This window comes from Heteronotia binoei, chromosome 12 (genome assembly GCF_032191835.1).
Source record: "Heteronotia binoei isolate CCM8104 ecotype False Entrance Well chromosome 12, APGP_CSIRO_Hbin_v1, whole genome shotgun sequence".
Classification (NCBI taxonomy): Eukaryota; Metazoa; Chordata; class Lepidosauria; order Squamata; family Gekkonidae; genus Heteronotia; species Heteronotia binoei.
This window is the reverse complement of record NC_083234.1, coordinates 9547044-9567904: the sequence shown is the minus strand read 5'-3', so window position 1 is coordinate 9567904 and position 20861 is coordinate 9547044. Positions and strand designations below refer to the sequence as shown.

The following is a 20861-nucleotide window of genomic DNA, read 5'->3' as shown; positions in this document are numbered from 1 at the left end:
CGCGAGAGCTGCGGCTGCAAGCCTTGGGGGAGCGCGCCAGCCGGAGCGCAGGGGACACACCCCCTTTCTCTGCTCGCGCGCGTGGGGCTCCGTTTCTCCAAAGGAGCACGCCGGGGCTTCGTCGCTTCCCAAGACGAGGGGGGGAGGATGCATTTTTTTGGGGGGGTGGGCGCGCTTCGTGCAAGCGGGGGTCTGCAAAGGTCTGGTTTGGAGGGCGGGTGCGGGGGGGCTTGCAACGGCGACCCGCCTGCAAAACGCACCCGGCTGCTGCTCTGCAGAGGGTGGCTTTTGCACGCGCCCCCACACCCCCGTCCGGATCCGTTGCTGGGAGCGGCGTTTTGCAAAGTGGGGGGAAAGAAAAGGGGGCGGGTTAGCCGAGCGCGTGCAATTCCGCCGGGGCTGGGGGGGGGGGCCTTCGGACGTGCGGTTCGGATTTGCTTGCAAAGGGGGGAAAAAAAGAAGCCGTCTCTGAAGCCCCCCCACCCCGCACCGGCTTGCGGCCCCCTCCTCTTGAGCTCTGTATTCCCTGCTGGAAGAGCCAGGTATTAAATCTTCATATTTTTCTGCCAGCGTCTCCCCCGCCCCGCCCCATAAATCTCAGCCTCGTTTTTCTGTCTCCTTTGTGAAGGAGACTTCAAAATGGGGGGAGGGGGGCGCAGCCCTTCTCCCCCCCCCCCCTTCCTCAGGCAATGCAATTTTTTTTTTTTTAAATGCATGCCTGCTGTGGAACCTGGAAACGTTGCTGCTGCAATGAGAATCTGGGTGGATGAAGAGAGGAAAATCCTCCCCCAAGCGCCCGTTCGGAAAAGCCCAGAAAAGGGGGTTGCAAAGAACTGGATTTGAAGACTGGCGTTGTCCTGAAAGGAAGCCTACTCCTTCCCTGAAGAAAGCAGCCCCCCCAACACGCCCTGTTTCGTTGGGTAGCCTTATTGCAAACGTGGCTGGAGGAGGAGGGAATCGGGACCCTCAGAGCTGTGGGGCTGGATGGATTGGTGAAGGGGGAGAGGGCGACGCAGGGCTGCGATCCTAAGGACGCTACCCTGGGAGTAAACCCCACTGAATGACATGGACTGACTTCTGAGTGAACCTGCCTAGGATAGCTTGCACAGTTGTGATGTTTCCCCATGCAGAGAGGGAAGGAGCCGGGGAGGGTGTGAGCCATCTAGGTCTGCAGCTGAGGAGCAAGGTTCGAATCCAGCCGCGCCATCCGGTGTTCCCACTAAGCTGAGGTAGTGTGAGCTAGCTCACAGTCTTTTTAGCCTCCCGCTCATGTATTTTAGTCTTCGCTCACGAAGGCTGGCCCCGGGAGCAAACTTAATTTATCTAGTAGCCAAATCATCTCGCTCACAACGGCGGTAGCTCACAAGGTGGCATTTTTGCTCAAAAGGCTCCGCAGCTTAGAAGGGAGCCTTGATGGAGACCAATGAGATTTGGCAGGGTGGGTGGGTTAGAAGCTTTCGGATGTCAAAGGCTCTTCCAACTTCTCCCCCCCCCCCACCACCAGAAATCTTGCTGGTCTCCTAAGATGCGGCTGGACTCCATTAGAATCAGGAACCAGATTCGAAAATCGACAGAGGGGAGGAGGGGAAGGGTGTTGTCCGTCTCTCTCCACTGGGAAGATCTGAGCATTCACTTAGGGAAGGGACGGTGGCTCAGTGATAGAGCATCTGCTTTGTAGGCAGAAGGTCCCAGGTTCAATCCCTGGCATCTCCAAAAAAGGGTCCAGGCAAATAGGCATGAAAAATCTCAGCTTGAGACCCTGGAGAGCCGCTGCCTGTCTGAGAAGACAAGACTGACTTTGATGGACCAAAGGTCTGATTCAGTATAAGGCAGCTTCATATGTTCATATGTTCAGTCAGGGAGCCAGGGGGATTCCTAGGGGAGGTCGAGGAAGAGAAAAGGGAAACGGTGAGTGGGAGAACAGCGGCAGGTGGGATCACTCTGCACCCAACCCCCCCTCCCCCCGCCCCAAGCTGGCCTCCTGCTCTCCCCATGGAAAGGAGGACACGGAGGGATTCTGGGCACAGGCTAGACTCGAAGCCGCCCTTCTGTCTGGGCCGAGCGTGTAATCGGTAGGAGCCAGGTGGTTGCCTTTGACAACGCTCTCGCTCTGCCCCTCCCTGCCTCCCCCTCCGCTCCTGCACCACTTCCCCAAAGTGGGTCTCCCTTCTGCAGCTTTCTCTGTGCTCTTTCCGGAGGGTCTCTTCCCCGTCCCCACCCACCCACACCCTGGACAAAAGAGCATCTCCTTGGCTACAGGGGTGTCCTCTCCATCTCAAAAAGAGCCTGGGTGTGGTGGAAAAGCGCTGCCACTTCGTCTCCAGTCACATTTTTCTTTTGTAAAATGGGGGGGTGTTTTTTGCTGCTCAGTGACAGCTGGTTTATGGTGACCCCCTAGGGTTTGCCATACAAGAGATGCATGGGTGGGGTGGGGGGAAGGGTTATCGTGGTCTGGCTCCTTTCCCCACTCTGGTATTCCCTGGTGGTCTCCCATCCAAGTACTGACCAGGGCTGATTCTGCTTAGCTTCTGAGATAAGAACATCAGAGAAGCCATGTTGGATCAGGCCAATGGCCCATCCAGTCCAACACTCTGTGTCACATAAGAACATAAGAGAAGCCATGTTGGATCAGGCCAGTGGCCCATCCAGTCCAACACTTTGTGTCACATAAGAACATAAGAGAAGCCATGTTGGATCAGGCCAGTGGCCCATCCAGTCCAACACTTGTGTCACATAAGAATATAATAGAAGCCATGTTGGATCAGGCCAGTGGCCCATCTGGTCCAACACTCTGACCAGTTCCGCACTAGACCTTTAATCCTGGTTTAGCCCTGCCCCCAAGTTGACATTCTACACTAAAATCATAGAGTCATGGAGTTGGTTTATCTGATTCTAGTGTAGAATGTCAGTTTGGGAACAGGGCTAAACCAGGATTAAAGGTCTAGTGTGAAATCTGTGTCACACAGTGGCCAAAAAACAACAAGAAGAAAGAAACAGGTGCCATCAGGAGGTCTATCAGTGGGGCCAGGACACTAGAAGCCCTCCCACTGTTGTCCCCTCCCAAGCACCAAGAATACAGAGCATCACTGCCCCAGGCAGTTCCAACGATAAGCTGTGGCTAATAGCCACTGATGGACCTCTGCTCCATATGCATATCCAGTCCCCTCTTGAAGCCGTCTACGCTTGTAGCTGCCACCACCTCCTGTGGCAGTGAAAATATGATGAGGTTGGGCTAGCCGAGGCTCTCCGAGTCAGCGACAGTATCTAGCGTTCAAGAAAGGCTGTTCTTGGGTGGCGGCGGCCGTTAAGGCATAAGAAGCACTTTGTAGCTCTTACCATAATGGGTGTTGTTAGAAATCGAAAAGACACAGCCGCATAGAGAGAGCTCCTTGCCAGTACTGGGAGTTTGATGAAGCCTGAAGATTCTGTGAGTGACGGGATGGGAGAACTCACAGGCCGGGTGGCACTGCATATAGTGGAAAAGCCCCCGTGGCCAGTGGTTTTTCCAGTGGCTGCTGTGGGAGCATGGCAGTGTTGGGTTCAGCCATTAGCCTTGCAAGGGCGGGGGTAAGATTTGAACCCAGTTCTCCACTCCCCTCAACCCAGGCACACGGTAGATTTTTGCAAACGCGTGTGCTGCATGCTTACCCCAGTATGTATCAGCTATGTTCCGTATGTTCAGTAAAGCACACCAGACCTAAAACACAGATTTTGGCCATTTGCTGCCTTAACCTCCCACTGTATAGACTTCCGTGCTTGCATGGTTTATTTATTTATTAAAAACATTTTTATCCCGCTTTCAGGGTCCCCGATGTGGCAAGCGTAATTTTTTTTTGATCAATTACAAATACGTTTAAAACGATACAAGGTAGTTTAGTAAAAGTACATAAGCAAATACCCCCAGAACCAGGAAAGAGGGCCAGAAGCGTTACTGGGGGCATGCCAAATGAAACAAAAACGTCCCACCGGTAGGAGGGCACACTTGGCGTATGTAAGATCCAGCATTCAGTTCGTGAACTAGGCAGTAAGTGTGTGTGTGTGTGGGGGGGCCTTGTCAGCCAGAAGCAGCCTTGGATATTTGCACAGACTGGCAGGGCCTTCTGACTTCTGGGAGTGCGGTCACAGACTAAGTGTCCTTTCTTCTGCCCAAGCAAAATCCAGCCTTTGAATTGCTCTGCCCTGCCTTCCAGGAAGCGAGTGTGCGTCAAGTGTGCACGTTTGTGTACATGAGGTGTATATTCAGAAGAACGGAAGCGTGCCATGAGTAACTGGGAAGACTTTGTGATTGGTGTCCCGTGTGGCCAGCCATCTCTCGGTTAGCTCTCGTCTCAGAAGCTGAGCCATAAAATATCTGCAGAGAGGCTTTGTGTTTCTGGACTGGAGCCTGAATTCCACTCCCCACCCCCCTGCCTAATGGGAAAGGCCTGCTCAGTGCTTCCCACCCTGGCTGGGTTTCTCTGCTACTTCGTGAACTTGCCTCAAAAGGCAGAGGGGGAGGGGATCTTACATGAACACGTGAAGCTGCCTTACACCGAATCAGGGCCTGGGTCCCTCAAGGTCATTATTCTCTGCTCAGACTGGCAGCGGCTCTCCAGGGTCTCAGGCAGAAGAGGCCTTTCATATCACCCACTGCCTGGTTCTTTTAAGTGGAGATGCTGGGGATTGAACCTGGGACCTTCTGTGCGCCAAGCAGATGCTCTACTCCTGAGCCACAGCCCCTCCCCAGTGCTACATTCATAAGAACATCAGAGAAGCCATGTTGGATCAGGCCAATGGCCCATCCAGTCCAACACTTTGTGTCACACAGTGGCCAAAAAAACCAGGCGCCATCAGGAGGTCCATCAGTGGGGCCTGGACACTAGAAGCCCTCCTACTGTTCCCTCTCCCAAGCACCAAGAAGACAGAGCATCCCTGCCCCAGACAGAAGAACATCAGAGAAGCCATGTTGGATCAGGCCAATGGCCCATCGAGTCCAACATTCTATGTCACACAGTGACCAAAAAAATCAGGGTCCATCAGTGGGGCCAGGACACTAGAAGCCCTCCCACTGTTGCCCCTCCCAAGCACCAAGAAGACAGAGCATCCCTGCCCCAGACAGAAGAACATCAGAGAAGCCATGTTGGATCAGGCCAATGGCCCATCGAGTCCAACATTCTGTGTCACACAGTGACCAAAAAAACCAGGGTCCATCAGTGGGGCCAGGACACTAGAAGCCCTCCCACTGTTCCCTCTCCCAAGCACCAAGAAGACAGAGCATCCCTGCCCCAGACAGAAGAACATCAGAGAAGCCATGTTGGATCAGGCCAATGGCCCATCGAGTCCAACATTCTGTGTCACATAAGAACATAAGAGAAGCCATGTTGGATCAGGCCAATGGCCCATCGAGTCCAACATTTTGTGTCACACAGTGACCAAAAAAACCAGGGTCCATCAGTGGGGCCAGGACACTAGAAGCCCTCCCACTGTTGCCCCTCCCAAGCACCAAGAAGACAGAGCATCCCTGCCCCAGACAGAAGAACATCAGAGAAGCCATGTTGGATCACGCCAATGGCCCATCTAGTCCAACATTCTGTGTCCCACAGTGGCAAAAAAAACCAGGCGCCATCAGGAGGTCCATCAGTGGGGCCAGCACACTAGAAGCCCTCCCACTGTGCCCCCCCCCAAGCACCAAGAATACAGAGCATCATTGCCCCAGACAGAGAGTTCCAACAATACTCTGTGACTAATAATCACCGATGGACCTCTGCTCCATATGTTTATCCACTCCCCTCTTGAAGCTGTCTGTGCTTGCAGCTGTCACCACCTCCTGTGGCAGTGAATTCCACGTGTTAATCACCCTTTGGGTGAAGAAGGACTTCCTTTTATCTGTTCTAACCCGACTGCTCAGCAACTTCATTGAGTGCCCACGAGTTCTCGTATTGTGAGAAAAGGAGAAAAGTACTGCTTTCTCTACCTTCTCCATCCCATGCATAATCTTGTAAACCTCTATCATGTCACCCCGCAGTCGACGGTTCTCCAAGCTAAAGAGCCCCAAACATTTTAACCTTTCTTCATAGGGAAAGTGTTTCGAACCTTTAATCATTCTACTTGCCCTTTTCTGCACTTTTCCCAATGCAATAATATCTTTTTTGAGGTGCGGTAACGAGAATTGTACACAGTATTCAAACACCATGAGCTGAGATGAAACAGCGGTTGGCCCGCGCTGGCCACGAACATGCCTTGCCTACATTCTCAGGCCCTCCCCTTGCTCCGCCTACCTCCTTTCGGGCATGGAAGTTTGCTCCTGCTTTGATGTTTTGAACACAGGGCCCCGAGGTGAATGGACATTTGTTTCCCAGGCCAGAATTAATTGAGATTTCGAACCCAAGATCATGGGCAATAAACTTCAGCTCCTCCAGACGTCTGCATTTGAACGTCATTCAGAAAGGCCATGGCTCAGCGATTGAGCCTCTGCTTGGCATGCAGAAGGTCCCAGGTTCAATCCCCAGCATCTTCGGATTAAAAGGAGAAGACAGTAGGTGATGTGAAAGACCTCAGCCTGAGACCCTGGAGAGCGCCTGCCAGTCTGAGTAGGCAATCCCGAGTGATCTGGATGGTCTGATTCAGTATGAGGCAGCTTCCTGTGTCATGCCAGGATAGAATCTGATTACTCCGGGAGGGTTGGAGTCAGGCTGTACGTGTGGAATGAGTCAGAGGAGCAACAAGCCGCGTTTGTATCCTTTGGGGAGAGTTCTCCATTTAAACTCAGTTTGGTGTCATGAGCAAGAACAGCCGGTGGCTTGTATCCAACTATCCGCTTGTGGAGGGCACACAGTTTTCCCACGTCCTCTTGCATTCCGGCAGTCCCTAACTGTCTGGTCACTGGGAAGATAATTCTTGGGGTTACGGGACCTACCCCGAAGAATATGATCCGGGGCTATTTTTGTAGCAGGAACTCCTTTGCATATTAGGCTACACACCCCTGATGTAGCCAATCCTCCAAGAGTTTATAGTAGGCCCTGTACTAAGAGTCCTGTAAGCTCTTGGAGGATTGGCTACATCAGGGAGATGTGGCCTAATATGCAAAGGAGCTCCTGCTAGAAGCCAATCCTCCTGGAGCTTATAGTAGGCCCTCTACTAAGAGTCCTGTAAGCTCTTGGAGGATTGGCTACATCAGGGAGATGTGGCCTAATATGCAAAGGAGCTCCTGCTATAAAAGAAGCCCTGACCTACTCAGTCAATCACCAAACAGTACAAAATATGATCACACACACATACATGCAAAGTAGCTGTATACTGAACCAGACTTTTGTCCATTGTAGTCAATATTGCCCGCTCTGACTAGCAGCTGCTGTCCAGGGTCTCAGGCAGGGGTCTTTCACATCAGCTACTGCCAGGTCCTTTTTAACTGGAGATGCTGGGGATTGAACCGGGGACCTTCTGCATGCCAAGCGGAGGCTGTGCCACTGAGCTGCAGTCCCTCCCTTAACAATTCTGTTTAACGGCAAAGATTCTAAATAAAGCAAAATCATACAGTGGTGTTGAGGCAGCCAAACAATTGTGTTCAAAACTCTCTGTATTTATTGTCTTGGGAATCCCCATGGGCCCTGTAAGGTGGGCTAGTGCCGTAGTTTAGATAGAGAATTGGTTGAAGTTTGTCAGATGACTCCCTAGTGAATTGGTGGCCACAGCAAGATTTGAACTGGAGACCTCTTGGCTCGGAGTTTGCCAAGCCCTGGTCTTGTAGCCGGGCAACCTTTTCTTCCAGTTCTGAGTCCTGGACTTGCCAGTCCTCTGAAAAGGGAGCAAGGCAAGCCTCGGCTGCCTTCTGGATCAACTTGCTTTTTTTCTGTGATGGGAGTTAGTGTTGGTCACTTGAGATCTTCTGTGGGTTCTTTACATAGCCTCAGGCAAGCCATTGTTGCCTTCACTTCCTGGAAGAGACAGAGAGTGAGAGATTGGATTTATGCCCCGCCCTTCACTGGGAGTCCCAGAGTGGCTTACAATCTCCTTCAATTCCTGTCTCCACAACAGACACCCCAGAAGGTAGGTAGGGCTGAGAGAGCTTTGAGAACTTCTCTTGAGAGGACCTGTGACTGACCAAGGTCACACCAGGAGTCGCATGTGGAGGAGTGGGGAATCAGGAAGAGAAAACATGGAGGAATGGAGAAACAGGAACAGAAAACAATGCCCCATCTTACAGGGGTGCTCTGAGAGCATTAGTAAAGCTTGTGGTGGCCTGAGCAGCCTTCCAAAGGTGCTTGATGGTCTTCTAGCTTTAGAACTTGCCAAAGTATTGGGCCTGGCTAGCCTTTGCCCCTTTGTGGCCACTAGAAGCACTCATCAAGATCGTCTTTTCCAAAGTGTCCTAGCATCAGGGAATGCTGGGTAATCATTGTGTGATGGTGCAGAGAACTCTGGGAACGGAGGGGCACAATATTCCCTCTGAGCTGCAGAGTCTTGAGAGCAAAAATTCTACTCTGTGAGTTCCTGGCATTAAAGTTGTGAGTGACTGCATCGATTAGTGTACTCTGGGGTCCTCCTTCCTGAGCTAAGACAAAAATGTGTGAGCTGGAGGCTAAAAATCTGTTGAGCTGGCTCACGCTAACTCAGCTTAGAGGCGACACTGGTCATGATTGTTCAGGCAGGGTTGCAGTGTAGACCTGTCCTTGACAATATGTCCATCACCTTTGTAAAATGTGCATTACCACAAAGGCAGAAGGGGTTGGATTAGATGATCCTAGAGGTCCCTTCCAACTCTTATGATTCTAAGTTCTTTTTTCTTCTATAGCCCCCTCCTCCCCCAAGCTTGAGAAACAAAAGTTTGGAGGGGGATGCAGAAGACGCCTGTGATTTGCAGGTGAGATCCGTGCTCTGCTTTCAAAACATGCCTCTCCAAGCAGAGGTCAAGGTGAAGCTATAAAGAGGGTGGGGAAGAGAGAAGTCTAAATCCCTGGGAGTGGATGGCTGGGTACATCTGTGTGCGTGTGCAGGAATGCTAAACAGTTGGCTTGGGGGTGGGAAAGGCGTGGCTTTGGTATGGGAGCCCCTCCCGATAACTTCCACTCCCTTCTCAGAGACTGAGAGCACATTCTAGACGAGAGCCCTCGCCCCAATAGGTCGAACTACACGCATGCATTTCCCCCTTGTTGGGTGGGTCAACAGATGCGGACGGGGAGGTTTGAGCTTCACAGAGCTGCATTATTGGCCAGTCAGTTTAGGACTGTGACATTTGTGGGGGGGGGGAGCTCCCCCACTCGTTCCCCCAACTTGAAATGGCCCTGCGAGCTGCTGTTTATCCCACCAGTGAATCTGAATGTGTGTATCGCTGATCGCACAACGCCAGTCCACATCTGTTGACCCGCCCCAGTAACCTCCCAGAGGAAAACGGACCATAGAGTTAGGCTCCGAGCGCCTGGGAATCTGGGGAAATACCGACTTAACCATCCTCTGCAGGACGGGGACTTGGTCCTTCCCATCGCTGCAGAGGCGTGAACCGTTCATCTGATCTCTTGGCAAAATCTTTCCTTTTGGCTTGTGAAACTTGGATGGTGTTTTGCGGGAAAGTTCTGCAGGATTCACCCTCTTGTCCTTTGGATGCCCCCCCCCTCCACGTGGGCCTCTGTCTGCAAAAGCGCGGGTTCGAGTTTGTTTGTCGCCAGCCTTCAGTCCTTTGAAGCCTCCTGTCTGTGCTTGTCCGCTTCAACTTCTCCCCTCCTGTGGCCGTCTCTTGCCCTGTTGGCATTTGGATTGTAGGCTGCTTGGGGCAGGGGCCTGTCTCTCTCCTGCTCCTCAGAAAGCACCACAACCAGTGACTGCTGCAGAGATAATGGCAACCGTAACAGAACTGACACTTTCTTAACCAGTTCAATTGAAAGAGGGCCATTTCTTTCCCCCTTATGGAGCTTTCCCTGCCGAGTGGGCTGTTTCTCTTGGACTTTTCCTCTTGTTCTTTTTTTAGACCCTCCAGATGCTTTTCTTCCCACCCCTCTGGCATGTCTGGCGTTCTCTGCTCCCACCCCTTGCAGCTTGGGCCCCCACCCCATCCTCTTCCGCTAGTAAAGCCAGCTTAATTCCCACAGGGCCACTACATGCATCCCTTTTCTGCCCCATGCCAAAAGGGACAGATCGGAGCTCTCTCGGCCTCGCTTGTCGCCTTCCCGTCCTGACTTTCTTCCTTGCTTCGCCATGGTCCTCGGGGAGCTGACGATGCTCCGTCACGCTTTGCAAGGCCCTGAGGTTCGCGTCCTGACTGTTCCCAGGCAGCCTAAATATGGTTAACCAGCACTGGGTATCGTTAAAGTTGTCTCTGTCAGCCGGGCCGCAAGCTGCTCCCGTGACACCCGGTGCTCTCTGGTTTTGCAGCCTTTTTGCACATGCACGGCAAGAGAGTTGTGTGCCTGAAGTTCGGAAAGCATCTGGGATGAAAACAGGCCAGCAGTTTTGGAGCCGTTTCTTAATGGGGGGGGGGGGGTGTTTGCTGGCTTGTGCTGAATGAAAACGAAACTTCCAAACCGCTAACGGCTCGCTCAGAATCATCATCTTTGTGTCAGAGTCGTTGAAATTCGTGTGTGGTGTGTTTGCGTGTGTGTTGGGAGGAGGCGAGAAGTTTGAAAGAAGCCAGGTTTCAATTGAAGGAAGGCAGTAAGACTTCGGAGACTCTCCTTGTGGATGTTGCAGTTAAAGATATTTTAGGAATCCCTTTTGTCTTGCTGTCTTGCCCCACTGCGTTTGCTGTCTGCCTCGTTTCTCTGTAGCCTGTACAGAGATAAGAGCGTAAGAAGAGCCCTTCTGGATTAGACCAGTGATCCATTTCGTTCAACATCCTGTTTCACATAGTGGCCAACCAGTTCCTCTGGAGGGCCAACAACAAGGCAGAGAGGCCAAGACTTTCATAAGATAATAAGAAGAGCCCTGCTGGATCAAACCAGTGGTCCATCTAGTCCAGCATCCTGTCTCACACAGTGGCCAACCAGTTCCTTTGGAAGGCCAACAACAGGGCAAAGAGGATAAGGCCTTTCCCTGTAAGGACATCAGAAGAGCCTGCTGGGTCAGACCTGAGAGGGTCCATCTAGTCCAGCATCCTGTCTCACACAGTGGCCAACCAATTCCTTTTAAGGCCAACAACAGGGCAAAGAGGATAAGGCCTTTCCCTGTAAGGACATCAGAAGAGCCTGCTGGGTCAGACCAGTGAGGGTCCATCTAGTCCAGCATCCTGTCTCCCACAGTGGCCAACCAGTTCCTCTGGAGGGCCATCAACAAGGCAGAGAGGCCAAAACTTTCATAAGATAATAAGAAGAGCCCTGCTGGATCAAACCTATTCCAACATCCCATCTTACAAGGTGACCAACCTCTGGAGGTCCAGCAACAGGGCATAGAGGCTGAGACCTTCCCCTGATAAGAATATAAGTTCTGCTGGATCAGACCAGTGGTCCATCTAGTCCAGCATCCTGTCTCCCACAGTGGCCAACAACAGGGCAGAGGCCAAGGACTTCCCCTGAGAAGAACATCAGAAGAGCCCTGCTGGGTCAGACCTGTGAGGGTCCATCTAGTCCAGCATCCTGTCTCCCACAGTGGCCAACCAGTTCCTCTGGAGGGCCAACAACAAGGCAGAGAGGCCAAGACCTTCATAAGATAATGAGAAGAGCCCTGCTGGATCAAACCAGTGGTCCATCTATTCCAACATCCCATCTTACAAGGTGACCAACCTCTGGAGGTCCAGCAACAGGGCATAGAGGCTGAGGCCTTCCCCTGATAAGAATATAAGTTCTGCTGGATCAGACCAGTGGTCCATCCAGTCCAGCATCCTGTCTCTCACAGTGGACAGTCAGTTCCTCAGGAAGGCCAGCAACAGGGCAGAGAGGCCAAGTCCGTCATAAGATAATAAGAAGAGCCCTGCTGGATCAATCCAGTGGTCCATCTAAGTCAGGGGTGGGGAACCTTTTTTCTGCCAAGGGCCATATGGATATTTATAACATCATTCATGGGTCATAAAAAATTATCAACTTAAAAAACAGTGCTCCGCCGAGGGAGAATGATTTAGGCCAGCAAAATTAATGCGAATAATTGTTGTTCTATTTGAAGGCATATGGGGAGAGCCTAATCTGGCACACACACACACACACACACACACACACGGCCCGCCGCCCTAGGCAAGTACATAGGTCCAGGGGTTTTTTTTTTGTAGAAAAAGCCCAGCAGGAACTCAGTACCATATTAGACCACATCCCCTAATAGCATATTAGGCCACACCATCTGGGATAATCAAGTGCAAACTGAACTGTGACAGTAACTTTTCCAGGCCCTGCAGCAATTCTGGCCGGCCAGCCAGGCCCCGGGGAGGCTGCCGCACAGTACATCTGGGCCCTGTGATCCCTGCCTGCCCCTGGGGAGGCTGCCGCACAGCGCGGCTGGGCCTCACGATCCTTGCTGGCCAGCCAGGCCCCAGAGAGGCTGGTGCATGGCTCGGTTTGGCCCAGCCATCCCCGAGGGCCACACCAAGTGACCTCAAGGGCCACCTACGGCCCTCGGGACAGAAGTTCCCCACCCCGATCGAAGTCCAACATCCTGTCTCACAGTATCTAAACAGCTGCACTGGAGGGCCAACAAACAGGGCATAGAGGCCCTGGCGTTGCCTCCTCGCTCTGGGATTCAGAAGTGAACTGCCTGTGAACATGGAGGTCCCCTTTAGTCACTGTAGCTAGTAGCCACGGGTGGATCTCTCCTCTCCTTTTAATGCCACCTACGCTTGCAGTCACCACTACATCCTTTGGCATCAAATCCCACATTTCGATCACTCGCTGTGTGAAGATGTATTGCTTTTTGTCTATCTTGAACCTACTGCCCATGACCTCCAGGTGTAGTTCTTTGGGAGACATCAGTTTGCAAGACCCGAGCAAGGTTGTTACAGAGAGGACGGCTTGGGGGACAGTAATTCCTAGCACTGCCAGTTGTGGAATTCTAGCAGGAACTCCTTTGCATATTAGGCCACACCCCTGATATAGCCAATCCGCCAAGAGCTGACAGGGCTCTTTTTTGTAAGCTCCTGGAGGATTGGCTATGTCAGGGGTGTGTGGCCTAATATGCAAAGGAGCTCCTGCTAGAATTCCACCCCCTGCCATAGGTGTGTGTTTGTGTGTGTGTCTCTCTCTCTCGTACATACACACGCGCACGTACACGTACGTGTCACTTTTACAGACAAGAGAAGAAAAGTTAAAGGTGAGGTCGTTCCTTTCTTGACTTTGCCTTCCAGGAGGGTTTAGAAATAGCCAGGCGGGCAGAGAAAACAAACAAGTTGGCTGCTTGAACTTCAGGGCACTCCCCTCCCCTCCTTTCCCCACACTTAATTTGCAGAGTTCATCCCGCCCCCCCCCCCTTCCCTCAACCATTCAAAAGCAACTCCCAGTTCCTGGAGTCCTAAAGCCTCTTTTACCCAGCCAGGTTCACCTGCCAAAGACATTTCAGGCACAAAGGCCTGTTCTTGAGGGCCGTTGGTCTCTGAGACATGCCACCTGGGGAGGGTTCGGCTGCAAAGACCCGACAGATGGGGCCTGGGCTGGGAGAGCGAGCGAAGCCAGAAAGAAAGGGAAGCTGAAACTTCCAGATGGTTCTGGTTCCAAGCTGGCTATAGCGTCCCTCTCTAGAGGTGACCCCCCCCCCCCACAATGCCCCCTTCTCAAAAAGGCGCTTATTCTACTGGCTGTATTTCCACTAGAACCTTTCCAATGCTCTTGAGCAGCTGCTTCCAAAAAAGGATGCAAATGCATCCCCTGGCCATCTCTTTGCCGTCGAGGAAGCCCTTTTCTCCTCACGGCAGCCCTGTGAGGTAGGCGAGGCTGAGAGAGAGAGAGGGACAGGCTCAGGATCATCCAATCATGGTGCAGCTGGCCCGCTGTGCTGTTGTTGGGTAGGTTCAATGTTATCCCCATTTCGCAGACCGAAAAACTGAGGCTGGGTATGGTTACATGCAGGGACCCGTGAATGGCCTTATGCTGAATCAGACCCTTGGTCCATCGACATCACTACCGCCTACTCAGACTCATGACTTTTCTCCAGGCAAAGTCCTTCACATCACCTACCACCTGGTCAATTTAACTGGAGATGCTGAGAGATTAAACCTGCGGCTTTCTCTTTGCCAAGCAGATGCTCAACCACTGAGCCACTTGCCTAAGAGGTGAGATTTCTGCCCCTTTAGGAAAAGATGCCGCCCGACACTTGTCTTGCCCAGTGCAGGTGGGAATGCTTCTTCAGCACCAATTTTTTTTTTGAGGGGGGTGTGTGTTGGAAATTGTTAAATCACAGCCGACTTATGGCAATGCTGTAGAGTGGAGCAGGGGGGGGACTTGCTTAACGTAAAAGCCACATTATAGAATATACATCAGATGTTTGAGAGCCACAAGACATGAATGTCAGATTCTTGAGAGAAGGAAAGAAGGAAGGCGAATAGATGGGGAGGGAGAGGTGGAAAGAAAGCAACTTTAAATGCATTCGCCAAGCCACAGGCTGGCGTGACTTGGAGAAGTATTCAAAGAGAGAAATGCTTTCTCCAAGATGGCCGATGGGACGGTGAGGCTTCAAGGTTCACGCGATATGTGTGAAAGAGCCGCAGTTTGGCCTCGTCCTGCTGCAGTTTTGAAGGCAACGGAAGGTTTTGGACGTTCTTCTCTGGCCACATAGTTTGCCATTAGCTGCCTCTTCATAGCAACCTCTGAGGTTCCCTGGTGGTTTTCCATCCGAGTGTTTACAAGGGCTGACCCTACTTAGTTTCTAGGATTTGGCAAGATCAGGCTAACCTGGGCCATGAAGGTTGAGGCTGGCAACGGATTTATATTCCCTTTTCTTTCTAGGCTTCATTCATCCAGGCAGGGACTTCTCCTCAACAGCCCCCTCTTGTGTTTCTCCTGCTTTTCCCTCTTCCCTGGGCGAAAGCCAGGAGAGAAGCCAAAGTCTGAACCTGAGAGATTTCCTGCCATACTGGTTTGCAAGAGATTTACTAAGGTTCCGAAAGGTTGGATTAAGTGATATTTTTCTTCCAGAATGCAGAAAACCTGGCTGTGGAATAAAATAGAGGAGAGCCTAAATGTAGGCTCTGTGCCCGAGGCCAATCAACTTCCTCTCCTTCAGAGGTCCACCGGTATTGCTGTGCCATCATAACCTTGCTTGGGGGCATTGATTTGTGCAATTGCTTTCGACAGATTCTCTTAAAGCAACTAAAATGTATGAGCTGTCAGTTCCGACGCTGCTCCTTTTTTTTCCTATGCTGGCTTGTAGCCTCATTCAATTACCTAAGATCTAATGAGCATTAAGAACTCCCTTTCAGAGAACTGAAAAGTCTGGATGCCGCCTCAGCTTGTGGAAACTGAGGTCTGAATGACTGAAAGTCACGCAGTTAAGAATGGGGAATGGGTTTGGTTAGGGCCTTGGGGCTGAAAGGCAGTTAACCATTTCCCCCCTGCGTTGAAACTCGAGCTTACATGCAGCTGTTATTGATGTCTGCCAAGATGGAACCAAAGGCAAGGTTCAGTTAGCACAGCCCCTCGATGGGTGAAATACTGGGAAAGATGTCAGAATGCAGAAGATAAAGACTGTAGATTTGTACCCTGCCCTTCTCTCTGAACCAGAGTTTAAAAGTGGCTTACAATCTCATTTACCTTCTTCCCCCACAACAGACAACAGGGGTAAGTGGGGCTGAAAGAGCTCTCCCAGAAGCTGCCCTTTCAAGGACAACCTCTGCCAGAGCTATGGCTAATCCAAGGTCATTCCAGCAGCTGCAAGTGGAGGAGTGGGGAATCCAACCCAGTTCTCCCAGATAATAGTCCGCGCACTTAACCGCTAAACCAAACTGGCTCACAAGGATGTTCCAGCATGGCCAAGGAGAATAGAAGTGGCTTGCAACAAGAGAGAAAATAATTCACAAAAGGTCACAGAAGCTGCCTTATACTGAATCAGCCCCTTGGTTTCTCAGGCGTTTTTGTCCAGTCCAGTCAGCTGGCAGCAGCACTCCAGGGTCTCAGGCAAAGGTCTTTTTCACCACCTACTGCATGTTCCTTGGGAGGGACGGTGGCTCAGTGGTAGAGCATCTGCTTGGGAAGCAGAAGGTCCAAGGTTCAATCCCCGGCATCTCCAAAAAAGGGTCCAGGCAAATAGGCCTGAAAAACCTCAGCTTGTGACCCTGGAGAGCCGCTGCCAGTCTGAGTAGACAATACTGACTTTGATGGACCGAGAGTCTGATTCAGTATAAGGCAGCTTCATATGTTCATATGTTCCTTTTAACTGGAGGGGCCTGGGATCGAACCTGGGACCTTCTGCATACCAAGCAGATATTCTGTCCCTGAGCTAAGGCCTAGCCCCTTGGTCTTCAGCTGGTTGGGTGTGACCCAAAATTGGACCACCGCCTAATATGGACTTGGCTGCCTTACCAGTGCCTTAGAGAGGGAGAGAGAAAAGTAAGAGAGACGGAGGGATTCACCTTGTAGAATGTCTGGATCAACCCACTTGGATCAACCCACTTGGACCTCTGGCTGTTGAGTCTCTTAAATTGGGCTGGGGACTCAACTTTTGGCACTGATGGTGCGTGCGACAACCCCGATTTAGTAAAGTGGGGGGAAACACACGAGATAGGAAATTCAACCCGGCTTCTTTTTTGCCAGTTAGGATTAGCAGTGAATTGTGGAGAAGTTTAGTGGACGTATTCTGGAAATGAGAGGCAGCATGGTATAGTGGCCACAGTGCCCTACTGGCATCTGGGAGACCCAGGTTTGAATCTCTACTTGTGCCGTGGAATCTTGCTGGGTGACTGCGGGCCAGTCCCACACTCTCAACCTAGCCTCCCTCACAGGGGCCGTTTTCGCACTCACGTTTTACTGGCGCCACGACCCTCCTGACGCCGGCGAATCTGCATGAATTTCGCACCAGAAGCGCCGGCGCTCCCAGAAGCGCCGGCTACTTCCGTCGCTAAGCCAGCGCAAACGGAAATCGCAAAGATGCAGGAAAACGTTTGCGCTGGCTTAGCGACGGAAGTAGCCGGCGCTTCTGGGAGCGCCGGCGCTTCTGGTGCGAAATCCATGCAGATTCGCCGGCGTCAGGATGGTCGTGGCGCCAGTAAAACGTGAGTGCGAAAACACCCAGGGTTATTGTGAGGATAAAATGAAGGAAAGGAGAAGAGTGTAAGCCACTTTTGAGTCCCCACTGGGGAGAAAAGTAGACTATTCATAAGTTAATGAATCAAATTAATAAAATTAATAACTTTTGATGTAACCCGCCCTGAGCCTTGCTATGCAGGGAGGGTGGAACAAATAGTCAATAATAAATAAAATGCGTTTTTTTGTCATCCAGTTCTGAGCTCAGAAAGCAACCTTGGCTAGTCTTTTCCTTCCCTGGAGAGGTCCCCCTCCCCTTTCTCCTAAAAAACGGTTGTTTTGAAAGGGTTGCGTCTCTGTCCCCAAACATCGCAGCCTCTTCTTTCCACGGAGAACACAATAGACCCCTCTTCTGGGCCTGAGGGTCTCTGTTTTGGGTATTCTTCTCTGGCGACCCTTGGCTAATCGGGCGGGGTCGGCCCGCGTCCTGGGGAAGCTTTTTGTTGCGTGGGGGTTCTGTCACTATTGAGGTCATCCATGGCAGTTCCCCCCCCCGCCCCACTTTGCGCAAGCGATACTCGGTGGGCGTTTGGAAATGGGAGGGCTTTACGGGGAGAATGGGGTCTCTGTTCCCAGCCAGCCTTTGCTACGTCCTCTGCCCCAGCTCCAGAAGTTCCCTTGGGCTCCTTGTGGCTGCAGTGCCTTGAATAAAGCCATTGTGTCGAAGGGCTCCCCCCCTGCCTTCCCGAAAACGAGGGAGGGGGGTAGATAGATGGACTGCTGCTCACGTCCGTTCCAGGGCCAAGACCTGCCCTGGGAACCAGGGAGACGAATTTGCCCCAGTTTATAAGTTTTGCGTTGTTCTTCTCTCCAGCGTGAAGACTATGCCCTCCTTTCACGTTTTCTCAGAACCTTTACTGGCATGACAACAACAGTATCAAATCAAGGAACCGGTGGGGGGGGGGGGAGGTGGTTAATTAAACATTCTAAAGACTTCTCCTCTCATGAGCACAATAAAGGAAGTTTGCCACCACTTCAATGGTTTCAGCCTTATTTGAGGCTAGTAAGCTTACTGTCTTATTTTCATCAGATTTACCCTCCAGGGATTGCAATATAGGATCCAGATAGGATGCACGTAAATCTCAGTAGAGTCTACAGGATAAAAGTACATGGGGAGGGACGGTGGCTCAGTGGTAGAGCATCTGCTTGGTAAGCAGAAGGTCCCAGGTTCAATCCCCGGCATCTCCAAAAAAGGGTCCAGGCAAAGAGGTCCAGAAAAGCCTCAGCTTGAGACCCTGGAGAGCCGCTGCCAGTCTGAGTAGACAAGACTGACTTTGATGGACCCAGGGGGGTCTGATTCAGTAGAAGGCAGCTTCATCTGTTCATATGGTGCATCCGTTTGGTTTCCTTCAGCCCACAGGGACACAGCCTATCAAGGAATGGTAGTTTTTTAAACCTCCCATATAGCACGGCTGAAGGAAGCACATTAAAACGGGCTAACGTAAACGCCCTTCGAATATGGGGGTCCATCAAACAAGAAAAATACTCTGTAAGTGAACCACTAAAAGGAATCCCCCAGTGCATTGGAGAGCAACGCCCAGAAGCGAGACTTCTAAGGTCTTGAATCTCCATGTCTTTAACCAGTTGCTGGTGGGACAGAACCTTTCGGATCTCCCATTTCTGTTTCCACGTGCCCCTTCCCTAGGAGTTGGCAACAGCTGCTGTGACATGCCAGCGGAGGGCTGAGTGCCAACCTCAGAGACAGCAGCGGGCGAACAAAAGGCACGTTCTTTGGCTTGTGTCGAGCAGCTCATGCTGGACATTCCTGGGCCATGAGCTCAGGGCAAAGGCAGGAAATTAGCTGTGCCAAGGGGGGGGGGGTCATGGGGGGCACACGGTGACCCGATATTCTGACATCAACCCTAGCTCAGCTGGGCTCGGCCGGACTCCTCCTGCGCTTGTGGCAGTGCCAAGTGAAGCCTGGCATTTGGGGAGAGTCCTGGCTGTTTTCCCACCTGGCATCTCAGAGCCTGCTCTGATGAAACATCATGTGAGAGCTGAAAGCTTGCGGAATCCTCCCTGCACACGCTTAGCTGGCTCCAGTAAAAGAGGCCATTTTGACAAATAAGCAGAGGAGCCAAAACTTTCCATTGGAAAGACCATTTGTGCAGGCGTAAGTCTTTGGTTGGTGTAGCCAGTTCGGTGTAGGGGTTAAGTGCGTGGACTCTTGTCTGGGAGAACCGGGTTTGATTCCCCACTCCTCCACTTGCACCTGCTGGAATGGCCTTGGGTCAGCCATAGCTCTTGCAGAGTAGTCCTTGAAAGGGCAGCTTCTGTCAGAGCTCTCTCAAGCCCACCTACCTCACAGGGTGGCTGTTGTGGAGAAAGAAGATAGAGGAGACTGTGAGCTGCTCTGAGACTCAGATTCAGAGTGGAGGGCAGGATATAAATCCAATACCATCTTCTTCTCCTCCTCCTCCTCCTCCCCCTCTCCCTGTTGGATATTTTAGCAGAATAAAGCGATGATGCAGCACACATGTGTAAATTAGCTAATGAAAGTTTATTAAGAAAATTAGGAAGGGTTACACAAGAAGGCAAAAAACAAACAGTCTAGCTATCTAGCTACATTCTAGTTACTGGTTACGCCAAGATGGATTCTCTGTTCACTCAGCTTAGAACAAAGGGAGCAGAAAGAAACCCCTAAATATCAGGTAACATCACCCAACAAGACCAGGCTGAAAGTCACTTCATCATGAAAAGGACTTCCCCTGTAATTAGCAGGCCAAACGCCTCTTCATTGGCTGGATCTGGCCTGGCCTCCTCTTCTCTGATCAACAGGACAGGTTTCTAGTGCCTGCTGCCCTTCTAGCTCTGACTGGCTGCCTCAGCTCCAGAGACTGACATCAAGGAATCTTCGTTTGAGAAAGCTCCATTCATGTACTGCCCCCCAAAAGCATAGTCTAAGGGTCTTTCTGCACATGACGTTTTCCCATCAGCATTTTGTGTTTTTGCAAAATAAAAAGGTGTCTGCATAATTCCACCTCTCCTTCCCAGTTTTTGTTTAAGGCAAGGAAATGCTGGTTGGGGGGGGGGGGGGAGGTGGGAAGCCGCATTCCGTGCAGATGTCCCAAGACCGGAGTCCGCAAGCTGCCACCTGTCAGTATTTGGAGCTGCGTGAGAACAGCAGAGAGTCACGCATAGCACAACATTTGTGCAGAAGTTGTTGCTTTAATGGGAGAAGTACAACATACAAAGAGTATCATGGCAGAAAAGAACAAGGAAACAAAAAGCCTCGCGTGAACAGCTTCTATATCCAATTACATGACAAGAAAAACCATTCAAATATAAATAATTGCATTTAACCCACATATATTGCTTTCATCAAAACAACCATAATACAACCATAATCCTTTGAACAAAAGGAAGCATTTACAACCAAGAGTTCTTTTCCTTTATATGGTAAAATTGTCCAGCTTTTCCTTGTAATCCTGGTGTGATATTCCAAATGATGAATGTCTCTCAATGGATGCAGCCAAATTTTCAAAGAGGAAAGGACAAGGTTGTACTAATACCCTTGTTTCGCAAAAGCTTTTTCAAGCTATAAAAGACATCTTAGCAAAGAGCTTCTTCAAGCTGCAATAAACCTCTTGTTCAGTTAGAAAACATTTGGGCTATGATTGCCTTTGCTTTAAGAATTTGCTAAGAGGTGTACTGCAGCTTGAAGAAGCTCTTTGCTAAGATGTCTGTTCCAGCTTGAATATGCTCTCTACCAAGAGGTTTATTGCAGCTTGAAGAAGTCTCTGC

At 51.1% G+C, this 20861-nt stretch overlaps 1 protein-coding gene across 2 annotated transcripts in view; it reads left to right on the top strand.

Moving 5' to 3' along the window:
- MCAM (melanoma cell adhesion molecule) overlaps positions 1-20861 on the top strand; it is an 84854-nt gene that overhangs the window by 271 nt on the left and 63722 nt on the right. The gene's annotated exons all lie outside the window — the stretch shown is intronic.